The sequence below is a fragment of the Callorhinchus milii genome, unplaced genomic scaffold (assembly GCF_018977255.1).
Source record: "Callorhinchus milii isolate IMCB2004 unplaced genomic scaffold, IMCB_Cmil_1.0 Scaffold11, whole genome shotgun sequence".
Taxonomy (NCBI): Eukaryota; Metazoa; Chordata; class Chondrichthyes; order Chimaeriformes; family Callorhinchidae; genus Callorhinchus; species Callorhinchus milii.
In genome coordinates this window covers 15,540,072-15,558,940 of record NW_024704752.1, presented here as the reverse complement: position 1 = coordinate 15,558,940, position 18,869 = coordinate 15,540,072, and positions in this window count along the sequence as shown.

Here is an 18,869-nt window from a genome sequence, read left to right as displayed (position 1 = left end):
AACCCACGAGAACATCCCTTCTTTACAAGGATCCCCGTTGAAAGACATGAACAGTTCAACTCACCATCAGCAGCTTTGACGCACAGTTAGCTGTGAATTGCAGTCGTACAGTGACGGGGAATAAAGTAAAAAGGTCGAGCACCGTTTACTGCAAACAACCAGCATTTGAATTCCTATAATTAGATAAGCGTTGTGTCACACAAGATTAAACGCTTTCTCACGTCAATTTAACATCGCAACCCAAATATTTCAAAATGCCTATTGCACAGTTTCTTTTAACATTTTGTGCTTAGCCAATGTACCCTTCCCTGTCAAATGTCCTACTTTGTGCACGTGCGAACCACAGTCGGTAAGTGATATTTGCAACAGGTTGGAATTTTTGGAGGCTTTTAGTTTTTAGTAAGTAACCCACTGCACCTTCACTCACACGAGTCAAACTTTCTCGTGAGGCAGAAAGCAGCAGTCGGGTTCGGTGCATTGCAGCTCAAGATGTGTGAACCACACAGAGGTCTGGGGGCAGAACAGAGCACACACCGAATCAGCACGGGTTAACTGCAAAAACACACACACACACATACACACACATCGCAAAAGCTTTGTGAAGCCAGCTGCAGGCCATGGAGTTTCAACTTGTTTTACCGTATCACAGTTTCAATTCTGGGGATGGGGGTGGTGGTGGTGGTTGTGTTTGGGGTGGGGGGGGGGGGTTAGCTGCTTCTTACCTGTTATTACATTGCCTCCTGTTTCCACGGTTTTTCTTGGAGTTGCTGAGCCTGAATGGCAAGTTAACACGTTTAACATGGGCTTTTTTTTCAGCAACACACGTTCTCAGTAATAGGAGAATGACCCACTCGCACTGAATTCCTTCACGTGAACCACACGCATGACGGAATACAGTGAAATACGATCACCCTGTGCTCTAAATGCACACAATATTGGAGTCCCTATATATATATATATAGAGAGAGAGAGAGAGAGAGAGGGAGAGAAAATAGCCATTTATAATTGAACAGATTTTAAACAAACTGCTTGGTTCATCTCACTTTTTATTAAGGCATCTGGCGTTTTATCCAACAACGTCAATGTGCAAGACTCATTTTTTTTTGACCGTTTATGAGATGGCGGTGTCACTGAATGTAAAACTAGAATATGCGTTTATGTTCTGTAGGTCAAAGTAGGGGATATTGAAAAAAATCTTAACTTTTGTTAAGAGCGGCACAGAGAAGAGCAGACAGTATCCATTAGATACTGATCGACTTATATGCTGATGTTCGGGTTGGCCTTACAAGGAAGGGGTAGAGCACAGTCTTCCAAATCTGACTGTCTACCCTTAAAACCCCCACTAAACAAACAGGACTGCAAACCAAAGATGGCAACGCGTTTCGCACATTGACTTTCTAAACAGGACAGAAAAGGATTTTTTTTGAATCCGAATGGTAAACTAACAAGCACAATACTTGTTTTTTTTTGTATTTTCAGAAAGCCAGAGAACGAATTATATCTGCGGAGCAGATGTTATCTTTGGCACTTATGAATGGGAACCCAGAAAGAATAGGGGACAAGTCTCTTCAGATGGCTGTTCCTAGCAAAGCAATATGCAAGAGCCTAAGTAAAGGCTAAAACCAATTAAAGATATGTATGCCACGGGGAAGAACTTTACGAAGAACACATTTATTTTAAGTGACTTGAAAGTCATTGTTCGTTTCCATAAATGTCATTGAAACACATTGAAACACAGGCATAATGCACAGACGAGAATTTGTGACATTGCGAGGCATTTGAGACATATTGACACCTTTTGCTTTCCATTTTCTAACAGTGGATCCATTCTGCTGTTGAGGTTATAGGGATCATATTTCCTTTAATTCTGTGCATTCTCGCATGCAGGGGTTTCTAGGTAAGATTCTTAAATAATTATAATCGTTTAGGATTACATTTAAGATAGTAGAGCTTGAAGATTTAAATACAGAGTGGCCAAAACATCATGATACCATTACAATGTCTACTGAGCCTTAAAGAAATGATGAGTTTTTTTCATATGACATCACGACATTTTGGTCAAAAACACAAAGTAAACACAAACATTGCAAAAGAAAACAAAACGGGTGACATAATTATAATAAATCACCACTCCTCTCAACAGAAACAGGAACACGACAATTCCAAACCAAGTGCACACAATGAAACCTGCAGTGTTAACTATATGTTCTTTCTGAATTAAAATGCACTCACTTATTCATAAATGCCACGAATGAATCAGCATGCTGCAAATAGATCAACTAAACCAGTTGAAACACCATTCTCTCACGGTTTCTGCAATGAAGCTCCCTGCCCCTATCCCAGAAGTTGATCGCTCGTTTACTTTTGCTTTCCAATCTGTACCTTAACCAGCGATCCTGTTGTTTCCTGCCTTTAAAGTTGTAGTCAACACAAATGCCTGCATTTGTTTTATTGCACCTATGAGGGTCGGCTCTGCAATGCAGATTAAACCCATCTCTCCTTATTCTGAACTAGATCGCAGTGATAAGAAGTCGTGCTTTCGTTTTGGAGGTAACTAGTGGCGTGGGTGTCAACGATGTGTGTGTTTTTTTTTTACATTTGACTCTTTATTATTATTATTATTTTTTTAAACACCATCTGCTGAAACCGAAGGAGAAAGCGTTAGGCGTTGGGTTGGAAGAGTCCCAGTGAGTACACGCGGTGAAATGTCTGAAAGTAATTCGGGAGGGGGTGGGGGGGGGGGGGGGAATAAAACCATTAGCAATTCTGTATTTTGATTAAATAGACAAAAACAATCCGTTGCGGGAATCGGTACTAAAATGCATCAGCAAATACGGTTACTGGAGGAAGTCATCCACACGTTTCGCAGCAACGCAGTCTGTGTCCTTAATGTGTACATTTCTAAACATCTAGAAATCGGATTCAATCGAATTCAAATGCCTAAAGTTGCACTGTTGCTATTGATCGTTTTTGTTTGGGGGTGGGGGGGGGGGGGGGTGTACAGGTATGTATGTCTCCAATTGATCCAGTTATTGCTCTGGGTTCCTCCTGGAGTTGCAGGAGTGGGTACTGACAATAGCTTCTCTTTGAATTTCGAGACTGATCCCCGAGTGACCGTACGACTTGAATCGCGGCGAAGTTGTACGGGTTTCACTGCGAGCAAAGTCCTAACGTTGGAGCGATCAGACGAGAGTTGCAAATCAGCTCACAAAGATAACCAACCAACCGATCAGTCGGATTCTCATTTAAAACTATCTGTAAGGCTCGGCACCTTATACACCTCGTCCGCTCCCCCTCTCTCTGCCTTGGATGTGTTTAGTGGGAACTCGTGTTGACGAGAACGTATGAAATATTCGACGTTGTCCTGAGCAATAGTTGGTTATGTCTCGCAGCTTAAAAGTCTCGCCTTCTACCGAGTGCCAAACGTAGATTAAGTGTCAAAATATTGTGCGCCTCTCTCTGTAGTTTTACGAGGCATCAAACATGTGTTTCAGAAAGTGCTTTAATTGCATTCCATTCTCTCGCCACTGCATCGCCCAACAGTGCACTCGCACTCCGGCCGAACCACTGCTGCTTTGCGAGGTTTAAATGAGATTTAATTCAAATGAGACGTTTAAGACGAACATCTCTAAATGAAAATGCAGTTTCCTTTCGCGCAAATGAAGTGAGGGGGAAAGAGAGAGAGAGAGAGAGAGAGAGGGAAAAAAATCAGCCGGAGATAAGCGCTGGAAGGTGTTCCCAGAGTGTTAGCTCAGATATGTTCCTCGACGCAGTTACAGAAAGGATCACTGATCAGCTCAGCTCACCAAAGCCGCTCACAAAATACAAATATTTTCCCTTTCTTTCGAGTGCCCCATTTGGAAACAATTGACTTAAAATTTAATGGACTGCTGTACGTGACCGTACATAATTGTGCATAGATCAATGCGAGCGCTTCCGACTTCTTTGTGGGGGTTTTTTTTTAAAAAAAAAAGAAAAATCCTTTCGAAACGTTTTAAAACATAAAAGAGAAGTTATTGTTTGATGATGCTTTGAAAGGTAGGTCGAGCTCTAATGTTTACACCAACCAGGGCTTACCTCTCACTCTCACAGGTTCAACAAGCGATCACTAAACGGTAGCAACGTTTATATATATATATATATATATATATATATATATATATATTTATAACAATATCTGTACTCCTATCTTTGACTTGGCCTTGACGATCCACTATGACACCGATGATTAGAAATACCAAGAGCGAACTGCGTAAATTCGCATTAGTGATGGTTGTTTTGAACACACAACTATTTGGGCAAAGTAACACGAAACAATTGAGAGCTGTTAGTAAGCCTTGTTAACCGTGATTGGTTTATAGCATTGCAGAGTAACCCCAAACCAAACGAAGAAGAAGAAAAATGAACGCAATGACATGTATTAAGCTTTCATAGTGGAATCCTATGGTATAATCAGTGCAAACGCCTAAACGACTGTGTTGCCCATCCGGGCAATATAATTAAACACCTATATATAATAAACACGCCCAAATATTCCGAGAAACTATAGTGTATTTCCGCTTTTGCAAACACAAACACAGGTACTTACAGATTCCGTGTTGCTTACATGTTGACATGTAAAACAGATCTTAGATTAAACTGGTTCCTCCTGTCACTATATCAGGGTTGTGTGCATCCAATCCCTTAATCGCTTGCAACATATCTTTTGGCTCAAAAAGACACTATATAGGAAAACGACTAAAAAAAAATAAACACACGCCGAAAGCTGTTGTTAACTGGTGCAGTGAGTGTTAAAAAAAATGTTCCAAAAAGTAAAATCCCGTTTAAACAAATAACAATGGGATAGTTAAAGGTTTTCACTCTTATTACATTTGAATCTGCACTACATATTGCATATGGTTGTGATAATTCCGCATAAACGCTGTTTGTCACTATCCTCCTATTAATATCATACTCAACAAAACCTGGGAACATAGCAACCTTACAATGCGTTCTAATGGTTTAAAATTATACTAATAATGCCTTTGCAACCATATATATATATATACATATATATATTTTAAAATCCTCCCCGTAGATATCATGACTTTTCCCGGAGAATTCAAGCAAAAACAAGACTTTTCCTCTTCTGCATTGCTAATATGCAACAAGGAACATTTCGGTTAGTGAAAATTAACTGCAAATTCCAATTTGGAGAAAGACAATCATACATAACTGACCACAAGTGAAAACCGGTAGACAGCAGCAACCAGCCAAGCTACATTTGCATTCATTAATGTGCATAAATAAATCACACAAACAAACAGATACGAGCAATATTGTAACTTTGGAGGTTGTTTAACTTTAGACTCTTAGCGAGGAATTGCTTACAAAGAAGTACGGTTTTACAACGATTAGTGTTCGTGCATTTTGCAGTTGGCTAAATTCGGTCATTGCATATCTGGATGTTCCTGATTAAAAAAAGAGGCTGGTATGCCGGTACACACGGAAATGATGTAGTTATATCAGAATTCAGGGTACAGCCAGGCGGGAGTAATGTGTTAAATACAATTTCTTATTCCTTACACGTGGCTCTTATTTCCCGGGATTCTTGAACTGTTTAATAGATTTACAGGAAAAAAAAATTATGAGCATATTATTCCAAGGCGCACTTCTGCAGGAAGAGGTAGGACAGGCACTGGGACTCGTTTGAGGGACGATTCACTTTTTACTCGACTGCTAATTGTTATTTTCAAGTCCAGTTAGTTTATTTTCCTAACTAACTAACTAACTAACTAACTGACTGACTGACTGACTGACTGAAACTATTTTATGTTGCTAAATGGAATTCCGTGCACATTCCCCCTAACGACCGAGGATGTCGACTGGGAGTGTTAACATCACCTTCCAGCCCCCACCTCAGCCTGGTTCCTCCAACCAGGGAATCTGTCGTTTGTATAGGTTTGAGCTGATCAATGGACAGAGGCAAATCAAGTCTGTGCATTAATCTGACCGTGTCTTGCAGGTTAATTCCACGCAAAATAAGTGCAAGTGATATCTGGATGTGTGTTGCCAGAAAAAAAAAGACTAACTAGGCCCCAGTGGGATACCTGCTAGACATGGTACCAGCAAAGCAATAAACAGCTCAACGTTAGGCTGTGCAACCACAACTGTAGCAATAACAACAGAAAACTAACATTAATGTTCTTGTCGGTGAAACGCCGATAAGGGTATACATGTGGGGTCCACTCCTCAGCTCCATTTAGCAAACACCATACAAAAAACAGTGGGACTTCTGCATTAAATAGTCGGTGCGACAATGAAACCCACTCTCACACAGTGAAATTAACTAAAGCAGTCGCTGCATTAGCCCCAAATGTTTGTCTCGGTGTTTGGCTTCACCCCAAATCTATTTTTCATCCAGCGGTCGAGTGCTGGACAGACAGACAGACAGACAGACAGACAGGTCGTTTGAGGAAAAAAGCATCTTCAGCACAGCCAAAGGGGGGAAAGTGAACCTTTTCTCCAACCATAACGTTATGTTCCAATCCAATGACACCACATCTACAAGAGAGCATGCTTCAGAGCAGGTATCACAGTGCAACAAGTCTTGGTCATTTCAGGGAGAACTTTAGGCAGGTTATGAGTTTATCTAACACACAGTTCCCAACTTAACTGCAATGATAACAGTACTGTACGTGTGTGTGTGTGTGTGTGTGTGAATTCTGTACATTTCTCTCTAAACAATTTGCATGTTCTGGTTTAGTATAAAGTCTTATCGGATTAATACATTGTTACACACACATGACACCCACCCATGCACGATTACAGTATTAACGCCCAGATGGACTTTTATATTGCGCCCTTCCCAACTATTCCACCCACATTCGATCACCCGACACTGAGTTTAAAGCGTAACAGCATCCAATAGTTAAGGTGCCAGCAAACCTGCCACAGCAAACAGGACAAAAAAAAAATAATGCTTACTTTCAATTCACTGCAAATATGTGATTATTCCTGATAGAGAAGACATACGCTGACACGGGTTGGCTTTGGAGCTTGTTAGTGAATTCTAAAATAGTCGGAAAAGACGTCGGTTTATCTGTTAAAGAATGAATCTTGTAAAGGTGGAAACGCTCGGGTTTCTTTCGAAATTTCGCATCCGATTGTGACTGCTTCATGGAATCTCCACGATGAATATTTCGGGTCATTTTGGACATTACTATTGGAACCGACCCGTGAGGGAAAGTTGTGTCATTCTAATTCATCACATTTCTACAGCATTTTTAGTCCTGACCATTGAGGATGGCGAGCAGCAAAGTTCCAAGGTCAATTACCAATAGTTTCCAATAGAATCCCATTCACCACTCCTCCGGCTGCAAACTATTGCTGTTAGATTGTAAATAAGGCCCACAGTAGTAGCGTTGTTGATGTTGAAATAAAATAGGACCACCTCGTTATAACTATATATTTATGCGATTTAGAGGCTGTGCGGAATGCTGATAAACCATAAACGGGTCAATCGAAGAAAGCATTGCTATTCTAAATGAATTTTAAACAAAAGTATTTATAAAGTGATAGTTATTTAGCGGTCTCAGCCAAGGGATGCAATTCTCACAGAATTGATTCAGCAACGTTAGTTGTAGAGGAAAAGACGCACATAAGTAAAATGTATGTCAGATGTTCATTCGAACATTTACATTTTTTGTATAATGAATCGACCATATCCTGAGCTCGCAATTGCTTGTTCCTTCGCAAAAAAGGAGGTTCTGCAATAACCTGCGACGATTAACGTGCGAATAACAGTGATTAATAATAATAGTAGTAATTATTAATTATTAATTCATTGAATAATAAGAGTGATTAGTTTGTGCAGCTGAAGTGGAGCCATCAAATTATTAAAGACAGGCACAGTATCAATTCCTTGACCTATTAGAGGGTACTACAGTTCCTGGTTGGCGATGGAGAGGAGAGAAAACAACATGGTTTGCGGTTGGGGCTGTTACGTTGCTCTTTTTGATAGAAGAGAAGCAGGTACTTTAAACCCAACACATTGGGGAATCAAGGCAAGGGCAGAGACTAAAGGAAACAGTTCCCCTCTTTATAGCCCACTCACAGGCACACTCTCCTTTCCCAGTAATGAAGAGAATTCACTAGTAATATTTACAACACTTACCTCATCATATAGCCACCCCCCCCCCACCCCACCCCCCCCCCCCCACACACACACCATCACATAGATTCAATAAACTTCAAGAAAAAAAATCATATAAGATTTCATGTCCAAATTTGGTTACTAATGAAACGATTGCATAAGAGATGCCCAGAATCCTAAATAATAATAATAATAATTATTACAGTAATAATAATTAATAATAATAATTATTGTTGTTTATGATAATCCTAAATGCTAACATTTATCTACAAGAACTATAACACTTAACACCACATGCATGCAAGGCCAGTTAATCTCACATTTATCACTTTTTTGTCCTATTAAATGCCATTTTGTTCAGATCACTGGCCCCAGCATTTTAGTTTTGAATGTCAATTTCCACACACGTGTTCTGAGAATATTTCTGGGCTGAATGTGTAAGTGCGAAGATGCTTATTTTTATTTCCAGGAAGATTTCAAATAAATAAAGTCAGGCTTAGAAATCTTAGAAATAATTCCTTCTGCTTGTTAGAAACAGTCCAAGAAGACAAGTGAGAGGCGTGAATAGATTACATCAGTTTGGAATATGTGAAGAGAAAACATCATATAAAGGCTAAAAAACATATCCCACTCTTTCAGTTAAGGCAGAAATGTGAAAACGGCGTGTATAAGCTATCGAATTTTAAAAACAATTTCACATCAGTTTTAAATTAGTAGAAAACGTTCTTCAAATAAAAAAGGGAAGCAACACTGGAAGACATCTGGTTGTTGATAGATGGGAAGTAGTCTGAAAAGTGTAAAAGTTCATCTATAGGACACAATCTTCCACTTTGAGTACAAACCACAAACAATATGCCATTTATGCACCAGTTCGTTGCATAATTATGAAATACAGTATCTGTCTTTAGGCATAAATAGATAGTTGCTAGCAATAATAAAATACTCATATAAACCTTTAGGTAGCATTTATTTCTCCAGGCGCCTGCATTCTCTGTTAAACACGCAGAACCTCTTTCAATCCACCATCATTACCCCCTACAATGTTTTCCAATGTGTTTAAATGTTTGCACAGAAATAACTTAGCTGCATCCCATCCACAATGAGGAAAGCTGAACACGCTGCAGAAGTGTAGTTATTTTTAGTTACAACACTTCCCCTAACAGGTTAGTCACAAGAGGTACCCATTATATATAAGGCAATTGGCAGATTAATATAAATAAAAGGAAAACAAACAAAACAAAAAGGACTCACATCTTTTTCCAGCCTTTATGTTGTGTTTTCTCTTCACATATTCCAATTGATGTAATCTATTCATGCCTCTGACTTGTCTTCTTGGAGTATTTCTACTGAGTAGAAGGAATAAAAAGTTTCCGAGGCAGACTTTATTTATTTGAAATCTTCCTGGGAATAAAAATAAGCATTTTCACACTTAAACTCACATTGTATTTAGTTACCAACTGCACATTTTGCATCTTTGCAATTGGATTTGGTATAGTGTCTTATGTCAGAAGGGTGTCTCAAAGCGCTTCACAGGATTTACTGTGGAATGGAGTGTCTGTGTATTTCTAGGCAAACACAACAGCACAATTGTTCACAGCAATGTCTCACAAACAGCCATTAAACAAGTGACCAATTTGATGCTTGCATACAGACATTGCAGACCATCATTTTTGCATTTTCCACTAGTGATAGTGGTGCATGATGCTGCTGTTACACTGTTGGTACTGATATATTTAAAAGAGTGAGCAAATGTACTAATACATACAAGAATTCCTGTTTTCTGGTCTCTGACTATGAGGGATATTTGTTAAAATTAAAAAGAAGGTGACTATTCCCTTGGTCCTTTATTAACGAAAACATTTAAAAGAATTTAGTTGGTCCACCATATTGCTTTTAACATTGAACATAAAGTTTTAATATTCGGTTTGATTCAGTTGTGGTTATGCTGCAGTTGATATGAAGCATGAAACAACCTCTTCCAGGTGAAAAACACAGAATCAATCCTCATTTAGCAGTGTTTTATTCTGCACGTATGCTTGTGTGTAACAACGCTAAAACATTTTCTTACATCAACGTAAGATTTGCAATGTAACTAGAGCATTAGACTTACCTTTAAATCTTTCTACTCATCAGTCACAGAACTTGATCAGTAGTGGAATTGCAGATCATTCTGTCCTTCACCATGTGCTGTGCCTCCTTCCAGGTGGTTCCTGGATTTGGAATACCATCTGTCATCTGTTTCCATACTGTCCAGGAACTGTCTGCCTTTTCCAACTTGGACCATATTTCGAAGCCTCAACACTTTTCCTTTCTGCAGAACCTTACTTTCAGAGCTCTGTCCTGTTCTTCTAACTTCCAGGTTGACAACCTTCTGTTTCCATCTTCTATAACCTTCCTTTATTATGAATAATGGAATTCAAAATTGGTCCATTTCTTTTTGGTTCTTGGACACAGCCCAACTTTACGAACAGTGTAATTGCAATTATGTAATTGCTGTTGCATATGTTTACCTTTGTTCAAGGTGCTAAACTCACCATTTGATCGGAATTTAAGTTGCTTTTGTAATTATGTTCTCATCATTTCTTGTGGCAGTTTAATGGTTTATGATAATGTTTTAATTGGCTTTCTGAGCAGATGAATTTCTCTGTCAAGTGGGCTGAAGGGCCTTCTATATCTGAACCAATCGTGCAAGCTCACGCTATATGCTGTAGCTTTGTTCTCAATAAGCAAAATGTTGCACTGTTTTTTATTTGCATGTGTTTAACTTAACAAATATGAAGTTCTGATATTTGATTAGATACCAACGTCCACTGCTTTCATTTTATTTTGTCTAAAGGAATTGTGCTCTCCCATGTATTATGATGAGAAAATCCAGACCTTGTATTCACCCCTTCCTAACCTACTCTGTGCTGTATTAGTTGGGTATCAGGTAGTTCCTCACACCTAACACATAGTTAATAAAAATAATATGCATTCTTGATGCTAAAACTGAAGTCTAAGTTCATTTAGATATATCACTATAAATTAATTTGTAGTGCTACCACAACATTGGTCTGAAGATAGTCACAGTCTACTTTGTTCATATTGATAAAGGCCACATGAAGTCAAGAACATTATTATCATATAGCACTTTTGATTGAAGGTCTCCAAAATTGTTTTGAGAAATAATCTTGACTAACACATTCTATCTATAAAGCAACTTGTTCTTATTGTGTCCTTGCAATTGTAGTCCCTTTCAGCTATTTAAACATTATAAAACTGAGCTCTTTTCTGGGACAACATTATCGCTTACGAAGGGCCATTACTTGGGCACAATTTTTACGTGAAGAAGCTTACTTGCAATAATGCTCCAAATCTCTGAAGAACTGATGTAACAATTCTTATGCAACTACTAAGCTTCCCCAGTGCCAAACCACTCGAATTACAATTAAACGTGGATAAATATCTTATGTGATCCAGGCACAGAATTCCATTGTAGAAAGCTACTTCCCACTCATTTCCATTGTTTAGAATTCCAGACTCAAGCATAACATTAAATGCAAAACTTAGCTTCCCTGATGGCCCACTGGGTAAAACCACAACCCAGTACAGCACAAGGTCATACAGACAGAAAGATTGCAGGTTTATTCTTGATCTGTGCCATTGCATTCTCCTGTTCTCTCACTTTGCTTATGTACAACATGTAAAATACACTCAACCCACTGTAAAATCCACAGATTTTGATACAGTAGCAGATTTGGAAAATTTAAAATAATTATGTGGAGGGAAAAAAAATGTTTTTATGTTTTCCTCGAATTACATTTTTAAAATGATTAAAGGTATTTAGCAAACATTTTCAAATTAACTATTTTATTTTGCTGTTCATTCTGATTCAAGCAGCAGATTTATTCAAAATCTGCTCATGTTTTTATGATGAATGACCTCCACTGTGGTCTGTCAGGTTGTCCTTTTAGGCAGATTGGCCAGTACCTCTCTGTACGGCCTCTCAACATTTTCTGATTTTCACAGATGTTGCCTATTCTCTGTATCCCTTCTACGATTGTCTGCTTCCCTGACTTAATCATTTTGGGCTGTTATTTTGTCTGTTACTGGTGATTTTTTATTTTCAATTTCACTTCATTCGAATGGTTTGCAATCTAATGCGACTAGCTCCAATGTGTTGGATTCTTTGGTGTCAGATCTAAATTAAAAGGATATACAGTCCATTTAATGTTCTCAGGTGGACATAAATTCCATCAAAATAGAGGTCTAACAAGGGTGCATGTTGTTTTGATTACCTATGTAGACTGTCTGGGTTTTTTGTGCACAATAGTTTGCCCCAATATATTTGCCATTGGTTATTGGCAAAACATGTTTATCATTCTTGCTGAGCTAATGATAATTTTTGCAATTTTATACTCTGTCTTTGAGTTGCAATTCATAACCTGCTCAACCTTTCAGTGTACCCTTGCATTCTGGCCCCTCATTAGAAGAAACTTACATTTTCATAATGCCTTAACCCATTGGAATTTCTCGAAGCATTTGGCAAGTTTTGTGTCAAAGCGTGGAATAGGAATTGGACATTTGGTTCATCAAGTTGGTTCCTTGCATAGAAAACTGATCTATCATGGACTTCACCTCACCCACTCTTTATCCTTGGAGATGGTACCATACAAGTATCCCTGAAACCGCAAAGATAATTTGAGTATTTACCATCACTAAATAATCAAGCCAACTGTCCTCCAGTTTTGCCAGCGTTTAGTGGAGAATTGCTCATTTCAATCTGCACATATCCTACTATCCTCCAGTTGAGTTCTTAAAGAGACATTTAACCAGTTGTGTTCTTCAGGAGACATTCTTTTCTTTATTTGAAGCATGTGCTGCTTTCATCCCTAGCACTTTACATTTTACTCAATCTTAGGAGCAGATACAGTTTTAAAGTTTTAAGTTTGTTACCTCTATCAAGGTAACAAACATTTCGCTCACAAAATATACAGTCAATTCACTTTACAGTATATTCTGTGAAGCGCTTTGAAATGTTTCGAAGAAGTGATAAGGCACTATATCAAATGCAAGGATTATTATTAGACTAAACACTCAGCATTGGAATGTATAACTTTATTCAGCCATTTACAGATTCGGGCATAGCAAAATAATCAATTGCACTGCATACCCTTCAATGGATGAGCGACAAAGTGGGATTGTAGCCCCTCAGATAACTGAGACTCCATGCGCTCTTCTCAAACCCCTCTCAAAACAACTTTCTTTTCCTTCAAGACTGCAAAAACAAAAAAAATCATTCTCTGCCAGTATTTGGTCCAAGACATTCTGTTTGAATGCACAGGGCTGACTTTTAGATAAACCACAGTTTCAGGAAACAGAGGGGATACACACCTCAGCACAGGGGGCTTCCTCACTTTGTACACACAGCTTCCCACATCAGACAGATCATTGTCTAAAAAACTGAAGACTCAGGCAAAAAAAAATATCTTCCATTAAAATGGCTGTCAGGAAACTGCAGAGCATTTGTGTGGAGCAGGCAATGTGTTTATCTTTCTTATCGCCGACGGAAACCTATGGGAAGCTGAATACCCTTCTTTCAACTTGTCCTCTGTCACATAATTGTAATACATTGCCTGAAGCGCATTGCTGTTGGACCCAAAAATGAATCTGATTAAGTGACAATCCTCACTTTTCCTTCGCAAAATGTTGAAGGACAATCACAATAGATATTCCTAAGATTGCATTTTTTTTAAAAGCAATGAAAGGGGTTAATTGTTCCTGAAAAAAAAATACAATACGCCTCAAATGTCCAATGGGAAGGTGAATAATTGCTGCAGTGTGCCAAAACTCAATTCTTTGAGGTTTTTGAACAGAAGCCAACTTCTCAAAGACATTATAGAAAGACCTCCAGCCTGCATTAAAATAATATTTATCCAAAGCTGCACCGCTGGCCTTTTTTTCTAAAGTTATTTCAGAGAAGCTTGTTTGTAAATCTTTACATTCTCATGTAATCCAGCATTATCTAAAATAGAAACCAACATTGTATTGAAAGGCATGTTGTGGTTCTGAAAAGACACATTTCATGGACTACACAATGAAATAGCTAGCCTGGATATAGATTAGGGATTAAATAAAAATTCCTATACTAACGTGTGTGTTCCTGTAAAGTCAAATAATACTGACATAAAATCAAACAAAATGTCTTGGTTATCAAACCTGAATTTATTAAAGAAACCCTGCAGTGAATCAAAACACGACACTGGAAACCACACAAGCTAATAGTTTTTTTTAAGCATTCTCAAATAAGGAATGCTGATATTAGTTGAAGTACTCACTCTCTCCTTCATCCCCTCTCCCCTCCCCACCGTGAATGAATATCATACCATGTGCACTTTTCCAATGAGCTATTCAATGAGTTCCTACTGAATACAGTTATTTTTAGGAAGCAGAGATTCACTTTGGCTTCACTTACCATTGGGATTGACCACAACACTGTATCACTGTGGACCATTCTGCAGCCTCCTAAAAAGCAATCCATAGAGATGAAAGTGAAGTAACAATTATTTGGGCCTAAAAAGAAAAAAAAGGACTTCACATATTAAATGCAGCTACAAATAGAATAAATGTTAGGGACCAATGGGCTCCACAAATAAGCTATTGTCATTGCAACTGGAATAATTTAGATATGTCACATCTGTTCTTCAGTTAAGCAGTTGTCATCACTTAGTGGTTTATTTTGCATCAACTATTAATGCCCAACCTTTATGCTGCAGCAAAAACAAGTGAATTCTTGGTGTTTGTCTGTAGGATTTGCAGTGTGATAGTTTACAGAGCTAGACAATTCATGGTTAGAACATTTCTGAAAAATAAATGCTGGGGTCTAACATGTAGCTATTTCTGCGGGATTTTTTAAGAATGAAAGCACAAATACATTACATTGATTTGGGATTTGTTGTATTGGGATCTATTTTGGAGTAGACTTCCAGCATTTTTGACGTGTAGTGTATGAAATACTTCCTCCTGTAAGGAGTCCCCACTCAGATTCCTTGTTAAGAATTCCTGTTAGAAATCAGAGCCTGCTGTGGAAAATCATGCTTATGGTACTCTTATTCATCTGTGCTAATTGTAAAAATATTTCCCACAATGTGGCTTGGAAAGTTTCCACATTGCATTGAAGAAAGAAAATTGAGACCTAATTAACCATATATTTAAATCTGTAATTTAATACTAAACTCATGATGAATCTGGCACAATAACAGGGAAATGTGGTAAATGCTTACTCCACTTATGAGGAAGACTTCTTAATTTACTTGTGATTGTGTGAGCTATGCAGAGTTCTTCACTCATGGGATAGATGAAGCTTTCTCCAACTTCCTGCTGAGGAGTCTCTCTATAACCTTCACTTATGCAGTGTCAAATGAGAGAATGGTTTGTAATTATATCCAGACTTCATGCAGTTACTAAAATTCTGGCTACAACAAATGTCCGTCTAGTCCTGAACATATTAAAATGGAAATCTTTTCTTACTCCAGAGCAGATTCTGTGTCAATTGTACATTGCTAAAATAAGAGGATATGTCCAATAGATTAATGTTTATGCAAAGCAGTTTACTTGAAGATTGTCAAAATAGGCTCGGCAATTGAATCTCTTAGCCCTAATGCAACATTTGCTACATTACATGGCTGGATAACGTTTGTAATTCCATGACAATTCCATGCATTACTGTTGCAGTATTCTGGGATGAAGATGTGTGTCTCCCGGCTGCCATTGTACTGTTTTAGCATTAGGCATCGTGTTCTTGCTTGAATGGAATGTACCCGGCACAAATTTCTGTCACTTAATGTTCCTCAACATAATGAAAAATGCTTGAGTTGACCTTGACTGACTTTGAAATTTTGTCTTTGTTCACAGTTTGTAATTTTTTTTAAATGACATTTTTTAGAATCACTCAAGCATTTTTCCAGGATTCATTGTAGATTTGTAAGGTCAGTTTAGTTGGAGATCAATCCAAATATCAGCACTTTGGATCTGATCACAATAAATACCTTGTATGATTATTTCAGTGAGTTACTGAGCCAGGTAACATAACAGAACAGCAATGAATTGCAAAAATCTGGAAAAATATTTGGAAACATTTTCAAAAATATTTTGTTAATTATGTTCCAAAGCCGTATTACAAAGTAAGACTGTTGGCCGGGAATGTGAGAACAATGTTTGACATGTCGGACATTAAGTTCTAGATCTGACCCATAATGAGTGGTATTTTTGTCACTGTTGGGTCATTGTAATGATCTTCTACTGACATGATACAGGATTCAGATTTGCCAGATCTTTATACAATCGTGGGTGTAATTCTATTCCAGAAACCAATTTGTACCAATTCATATTGTAACCAACTCATATCATGAAGTGTTTTTCTTGGTCTGGATACGTTGTCACATTTTGATATCTTGAAGGATTTCAATATAATTTTAAAAATGTTATTTTTCATCATGCAAATCACTTTGCAAGAAGTCTTAATATCCACCATAAAAGAATTAATAAATTTACTGTAAGAGGAGATACTCAAATTTCAGGTATAAGTTCTTTCATATTGCTTGCTCAATGAATACAAACCACACTTTGATCATTCTTAACTCTGAAGTCATGCTGCTTCTATTTCAAATTCTACATTTAAATACTATAACTTACAATTTTACACTTCAGATTTTCCCTTCATTGTTTAAAAAACATGACTTGCCATTGGCACACTTATTGGCAGGATCATGCTGAAGCTGGAGTAGGTGCAGTTGTGAAAATAGACAGGTGGTTGGGATTGAGCACATGAACTATAATCAAACCCTTTCAGCCCCACTGAGAAGCCAATGAAAAAGAAGGTTTATGAACGCAAACCAGTATATGGAACCTAGATCTGCAAATCCTGAATCCCGCTGGTAAAAGGATGTGCATCACGTGGAGTCGTGTAGTTCAGTGGTTAGAGCACTCGCTTTGCAAGCGAGAGACCTGAGTTCAATTCCAGGCAGAGGGCGAAACCTTGGGCAAGGTTCCCTCCAAAACAAAACAATAATAAATTGGTCATTTTCAATCTACGACTGTTTGTGGGACATTGCTGTGCGCAATTGGCTGCCGCGTTCGCCCACAAATATACAGTCAATTCACTTTACAGTGTGTTCCGTGAAGCGCTTTGGGACGTCCTCCCAACGTGAAAAGCGCTCTATCAAATGCAAGGATAATTATTATTATTATTATCTACAGGAAATGAGTTCCAATGCATTGGAGTGTCACACCGCTGGTTACCTTCAGGAATTTATTGATCCTGTGTGAATCCAGGATGCACATATTTATTTAAGTGCTTCTGCAGCAATGTAGCACACATTTTACACATTTAGCAGAAGCACTTATTTATGTTAGCCATCAATCACAAACTTTAAGGCACTGGTCACGATATTTTACTTCCACTAATATAGGTAAACATTGGTAAATATATATGTTTAATTCCAATTGAGTCATTTCAAAAAATTGCATAGATTTCTAAGAACTCAACTTGGTTAAGGATTGCATACAAGTTTTGCTGTGTTTCGCCCACAAGGATTGCCGAGTTTCGCCCACAAAATGTAGTCAATTCACTTTACAATATATTCTGTGAAGCGCTTTGAGATGTCTCGAAAACGTAATGAGGCGCTATATCAAATGCAAGGATTATTGTTATTAAAGTGATAGGTACAGTTCTTTTTCTATAATGCATCCTCATTTTTTTTTGAGATTAATGACTTTGGAAGTTATAATCTGTGTAATATATTATCCGAACTCATGTATAATAGCAAGCGCACCACCTTATCACCTTATGTTTATATAATGTTCATTAGTTTTCTGATGCTATGGTCAGCAGAACATCTGAAACCTTTCAGAGTAAATAAAACAAGTTTCCTGTGATTTCATAGTGTGGTTATTGTAGTAGCATTATTGTTCGATTAGTTCTGAGCAGGATTTTATAAAGAATACAACAGAGAAAAGTAAAGTATGTTTAGCAGCATAATGTGTGCATCTAAGGTATTCATGAGGCAGTGCAAGATATTGGTATGCTAATGGCAGAGAGCGACAGCAGACACACAGCAAAACGAAACAAGTCTCTTGGTCTGCAGTAGTATCGTATAATTTTTTTAATAATTTATTTGTAATAAATAGTCGTGTGGAATTCATCATAGATTTGAAAGTAACAAAGAAATGAGCTATTAAACTATTTGTATTTGCAAACGACAAACAGCAAATGTGATGCTCAAACTATATGACTCACATAGCATGAAATGGTAAAACGACTAACTACCCGTTTTGGATAGATGAATGATTGTGTTTAACTATCAGCAGGATGTGTGGCTATTCACTTACTACTAGTGCCAAAATGCCAGCAGCATTTTGAAAGCATGCCAAAATGGTAAGGATTAGGTTCACATATTCATCTATTTAACTCCACATTACATTTGAATACCATGTACTCTGGTGTCAATCTTATTTTGATTTTTCAAAAAAAGGAGAGTGTAACGAATGATACCACCAAACACCATTAAAATAACGAAGTTACTTACAAAACCCAAATAATGGGCAATCCTACACCCATCGGAAAATATCTTGTCATTTCATTTTCCTCTTATTCTTATTTTATATTGCAGTATCATGCTTTTCTATAGGTGGGGGATGGGGTAAATTTATCATTCATCAACCATACATAAGATCACTTTCTTTCTATCAAAGATAA